The sequence below is a fragment of the Buceros rhinoceros genome, unplaced genomic scaffold (genome assembly GCF_000710305.1).
Source record: "Buceros rhinoceros silvestris isolate BGI_N320 unplaced genomic scaffold, ASM71030v1 scaffold23766, whole genome shotgun sequence".
NCBI classification, from domain to species: Eukaryota; Metazoa; Chordata; class Aves; order Bucerotiformes; family Bucerotidae; genus Buceros; species Buceros rhinoceros.
The window spans coordinates 1-5826 of NW_010417260.1; the positions used below are offsets into that span (position 1 = coordinate 1).

The 5826-nt window shown below is 44.1% G+C and overlaps 1 protein-coding gene across 1 annotated transcript in view; it reads left to right on the forward strand.

Moving 5' to 3' along the window:
- Positions 1–495: 495 nt before the first annotated feature.
- The window catches only part of RERE (arginine-glutamic acid dipeptide (RE) repeats), a 47298-nt gene continuing 41967 nt past the window's right edge, over positions 496–5826 (forward strand). Inside the window, exon 1 of the mRNA XM_010138151.1 lies at positions 496–570. The gene's annotated coding sequence lies outside the window, so the exon portion shown is untranslated. The remainder of the gene's footprint in view (positions 571–5826) is intronic.

Consider the following 5826-nt stretch of genomic DNA (forward strand, 5'->3'; position numbering starts at 1 on the left):
GGCGGAGGGTTTGCTCGGGAAGGCGTTCGCTGGATTCCTCCGAAAATCGGGCAGGGTGAAGGCAGAGGGCTGGCGCCTGCAAGGACTCGTTAACCCCTGCAGCACCTTCTCCGGAGAGTCACTTTTCTCCCTGGAAATCGGCGTTGCGCATTTTCCTTCGCCTGCTGCTGCTTAGTTGAAAAATAGACTTCGGGAGAGACGTGCAGCGGAATACTTCGGTCCTTGCGGGAAAGAACTGACTGTGGTACTGACTTTTTTTTAAGCTTCGGTGTCGGAAGTTTGACATGGAGGGGAATGGGGTTTGATTTTGTCGGTGTCTTTTCACAGCCCCTTTCCCCTCTCTGTTTCCAGCTGCTCTGTACGTATAGGTTTTTCTCTATCAGCAGAGCTTAAGCCGAGAACATTGTTTGGCTGTCGTGCTGGTTAAAAGATTTTTTTTTTTTTGTTCTCCTTTTGCTGATGTGCTATTTCTGTTATCTTTTATGACAGAAACGCTTTATTAAGGGGTTGAGGCAGTACGGCAAGAACTTCTTCAGGATCCGAAAGGAGTTGCTTCCGAATAAGGAGACTGTAAGTACACGCAGACTTTATGTAATTTGCCTTTTTTTTTTTTGCTGCTTCAGTGTTTGATCTTGCAAAACTGTTTCCTTTTCTCCCTGAACTGAAACCTCTTCAGACAAATGGAAATCTACAGCCAGAAAAGGTAGCAGTAATTTTTAGTGCAGTTTTTAGGTCTTAGAGTATGAAAGACATTACATAAAATAGTCATCGCTGCTGGACGGAGCCGCTAAGGTTGGTTGAAGTGTATTTATGGAGACCAAATCTAATTTTAAATTCTGACATTATGATGGGATAATACATTTATGTCACCCAGTTGGGCTCAAATGGCAGTGGGTAATTAAAGAAAGCCTAAAACAAAACAAAACCTAATTGAATCTGGAAGGCTGAGGTATGTGCCTGCTCCTGTGACCTGCAGAATTCGGTGGTTGTAATTTAACTCTTCATGTTCCTGAAACATGGACAGCAAGTGTGTAGCTTCGGTTTCTGAATTGATCCATGGCTTATTACTCTGCTGAACTTCATAAAGCTTACGTAACTGTCATTCTGCTGGAAATCCTGGCCAGTGCTTAGAAGGAAGATGGACAGGGAGGAGTGCTTGACTTTTGCAAAGGAAAGAGGGTTTGAGAAGCCTTGGGAATCCAGTTACTTTTCCATTAGCCCTAATTGCCAAGCTCCTCTAGAAGCTTCAGTTTCTATTCTGCAGGTGTCATTTAACTGTGGGGAGGGTGCGTTGGGAAAGTGGTTTTCATATTTGCTCTGAATTGAGAAGGGTGAGAGCTCAGTGGAAATTGAGTTAGACTATTTTCTAGCGATCTGGAAAATACTTATTTCAAGCATAACTGGTTGTTTAGACTTGTGTGTGTGTGGAATTTGGAATTTCAGTGCGGAAGAGCATTACTGTAAGAATATTTTGAAACCTGTCACTGTAGGATGTTTCCATTCTCTTTTGAGATGTTCTTGTGAGCCAAAGCTGTGATATCACACTCTTCTGTTGGAAAATAGTAACAAGCTGCAAGTCAGATAAAAAGAGGAGGGTGAAATGATTCCTGGAGTGCCTCAGTTGGTGTTTCTGTTCACCGATTCTGTTGAGAAAGATGGAAAAACTTAAACTACCCCTCACATGCAGACAGACCTTGCTTTAGTATTCTCTTGAGTTTTGAGGCCTGAAGGCGCAGTGCTGGAGATGATGACAGCTCAGAAGGAATGCCCAACTGTACCCTTCTTAGCAACACCTGGCAAAGCATGGTCAGCCTAGGCAGCCCTTCCGCTCCTCTCCAGAGCATCCCCTAGCAGTGGATTTAGAACAAAAGTAAGTTACTGCGAGGCACAAGTACTCTTCTAAAGCTTGCATTACAGCAACTCTGAAAAGCTTTTAAATCTGAAAGGTGTCTTTGTGATGAGCAGTCTGCAGGAGAAAGGAAACGAGAAACAGCAGAACTGAGAGTTGGGGGCAGGTGTCCGACCCTGTTTGTGCCACTTCTACATTTGGACTTGGATGTCAGGCCTAAGGCTTCCTGAAAAAGTTTTGCAAGTGGCATGAAACTTTATATAAGCTTTCCCATTGCTGTTTCATTAGGTCTAAATTTTTACTCTGGAGAAGACTAAATGTTAAGTGTGAGCAACTGGGAAGCAGCATGTTGAAGACTTTGAGCAGCTTTTTTACCCCCTGGTGGTAACTGATCTACAAGTAACTTTTAACCTATGACAGATTGTTTAATCTCTGTTTCCTATTTTTGCCACAGACCTCACTTCTACTTTCTTTTAATTCCCAGTCTTTTTCAGACAAAATGTACAACAGTTTTGCTATAGTAAGACAGCAGAATACAGGCTGCTGTAAAAAATATTACTCTAACCAGTTTTGCTTTTCCACCTTAAAGTGGGATCATGGATAACATAAATTCCAAGGCTGTGGAATTAGTTCGTGGTTTTTTTTCATCACCAAAATAATATTTGCCTGCCATTTTTCTATGCTGGTGTGAAGAAACCCTCTAGCAGTTGCAGAAATCCTTGTAAAAAGGCTTTATTTTCCTGTTTAGCCACCATATTAACATGAGGTGAAACTCTGAGAGTCGTTATAGAGGTGGAAAAGCACTGCAGCAACTCCCGAGTTCCACAAGAGCTACCTGCAAGTGAGTCAGGGCATTCCTAAGCGACTTGCCCTGAACGCAAACAGGCTGTGGGTCAATAATCCTGCACGTTTCTAATCTGCTAGTTTACCTTGCCAGTCCCTGCAGCCCGTGGGGAGGGCAGCAGGGTTCTTGCTTCTCTGAAGAACCCCGTGAAGTTCAGTCTCCTTGTTGCCACGCTCTGTATCATCCTAGATGTGCCTGTCCTAGACACTGATATCGATGTCCCTTTCGCTGGGGGAGGGCTCTGCCTGCTAGTGCCCTGAGCCCTGCGGCTGGAACGGCGTGATAGCGGGCGGTCAACAGTGCCTTAGAAATGCAGAATTATCGCAGAGACTAGGGCTGGTTTATATTAAACCAAGCCGAGGCCGTTGGGCAGGAGGTCCGGATGTGGGGGTGAATGTGACATGGTATTTCTTTCATAACACTGGACGGTGTAAAGTGGCCCTGGTGAGATGAGAATTAGGCCGTACAGTACAAAGTGTTCACGTGCACGTTAAGGAATGTCCGATTTGAGCTGTGCTTCTGCTTTTTTATCTCCCCATTTGCTCCTTCCCCCTTCCTCCTGAATAGTTTCCTCTTGATTTCAGCTGTGGCTGAATCACACAGCTCAAGTGTCCCACTCTCACTGGGTTCATGCTTAGCAGCACTCCTAATTCTTGTATGTGGAAATCTTGGAGGCTCCTCCTGATGTCAACAGTTTTCATTAAGAACTTTGATTTAAATTCAAGGTACACAGTGGGCCAAAAGTCACCCTAAGTGTCTGACTTGGCTTTCAAGGTGATTTGATTTTTTTTTTATTATTATTTTTGCTCCTCCCTTGTTTTGGGATAGTTTACTAAAACTGTGTGATACTGTCAGATTTTTAAAGTGTTTAAAATTCTCCTCTAGATTCTTTAGGTGATTACACTGAGCTACTTGAATTTGAGAGTTTTAGAAGCACCAGCCTTGTGATAGGCCTGAGATAACACACTTACATGCCTGCAAGGCTGGAGCTTGACTTACTGTGTTCTTGGAAATTGCTTCACTCTGTGGTAGTGACCTGGGAATGGCAGGTAGAAACAGAGTGTGAACACAGTGAGCCCGGGCAGAGCAGTGATTTCCATCGGAGGAGGAGGAGGAGGAGGAGGAGGAGGAGGAGGAGGCCAAGTCATGGTGTCAGCTTGCTCAGATCTAGAGCTGGGTCCTGTTCTCAGCCTACCGTGGTGCTGGGGGCTCAGAAACACTTGTGTAAGCTTTGTTAGGGTGCAGGTTTGGTTTGCCTGGACTGATGAATAAAGGCCATGGTCCCAGAAGAGGCAGATTTGTTTTCCTCTGGCTGGAGTTCCTGCAGCCTGCTTTATGTCAGATGTGTTGTCTGACCAGTGGAATTCAAACTTCTTAGGCTGGTTCGTTATTCAGGAGGGGGATGTACGTGATTGTGCCTTTGCCAGGTGTACGTAGGTTTAAGATAATAATACCATGTTATATCCTTAGAGAGCCATGGCATGTGCTGAGCTTGAATTGAGGTTTTGGAAATACTGTGTCTTCCATGGGGAGAGTACTTGGGACCTCTTCTACCTATTCTTAAAACGGGGTGACACCTGTCTGAATGTTTTGAGGTTCTCCAGTGACTCCCACTGCGTTCTTCAGGGACAGTTTATGGTATTCAGGGACGGATTATGACCAAGGCCTAATTGTCTACTAGTCTTTTTTCTGGCAGGCTGAAGCTCCTTAGCCTCGTAGAGCTGCTGGCTTACTGAGAAGCCTAAAAGGAGGACAGTGAATCTTTGTGGAAGCACGCAGGGTTTGGGCTAATTCTGGTCTGGGTTTCCCTATTGAGCACTAGGGACCTTTGATGTGTGTGATTTCTGGTTTGGCTGCTTAGCAAGAGGTGACGGAGTGCAACCAAAAGGTCTTGCCTCTGGGTGGATGCTTCTGCATTTAGCTTTAAAGCACAGCGTAAACAAGTCATGAATATCAACTGTTTTCCTTCTGTCAGAATACCTACAACATGCTGTATTGATGCCTGTAAGAACTAAACATGCATCACTTTCTTCTTCAGGAAAAATTGTCTCTCCTCCGATAGTAAAATCTTTCTCTCCAAATTACATGCTGTTGGGACTTATCTCAGAGACCAAATAAGCTGTGCTCGGTTAACGTTAGGAGACAAAACGAGTGCACTGCGAGCTTTCAGCATCAACTTCTGTTTAATTTTAGATTGGGGCTTAGATAAACAATTTTATTCTTGCCTCATTAATGCTTAATCTTGTGTTACATAATATACAATATTGGCTTCCTGAGTAGCTCTTAAATATGGTGCAAATGTGTAGTAGCTGAAAGGTCGCTGCAGCGGCCATATGTGCAGGCTGGCAAGGTGTTTGTCCTCTGAGGACACACTGTGTGCCATCCACATCAACAAACAGCCATAGTAATATTTGTGCAAAATTCTCATGGGTGTACGTAAGGTGAAGATTCTCCCTCGACTAATAGTTCAAATAGCGGTTTTCCTTTGATCAGAAGAGGGGGCTAATTAGGTGAATGTATTTTGGACCGTTAGTATAAAGTGATTAGTTAGCTTTTTGTTGGCTTTTTAATATTTGCATTTAGTGGTGTAACTGGTTTGTGCCAGTAGCTGAGTTTGTCTGTGGCATGGGCAGTATTCCTTTCCCAAAGGAAATATGTTTTATTTGATGCTATATTTCCCTAATGACAGGATATTAATGCACTGCATAGTCAAGGCATATTATTTCCCGACTTTGCTGCAGGAGCGTTCAGAAAGGGACAGCCTATGTAAGCCTTTCTGCTTGAAAGCTGAACCTTTTTCCTTAATAACTTGTTCTAGCCTAGATGCAGTCAGAGCTGAAATTTTCCATTAGAGTTTGAAGCGACTGCCAACATAAACAGCCACTGCTTCTTTTCATTTCATCTCTGCTCGCTGCTGCTGGTGCTTCCACTGTGTGGATATTACTGTTGGAGGGTTAAAACGGGGGTTGTCGGTGTCGGATGGTAGGAGCCCAGTCCAGTATCTGCTACGACTGAACAGTTGTAGCAGATACTGGACTGGGCTCCAGCCGGTATTGAAAGGTGGGCAGAGGCATCGGTTAGTTGCTTTTCCTGTGTAAGTGAAACCATTGATTCATTTGCATAACAAACTCTT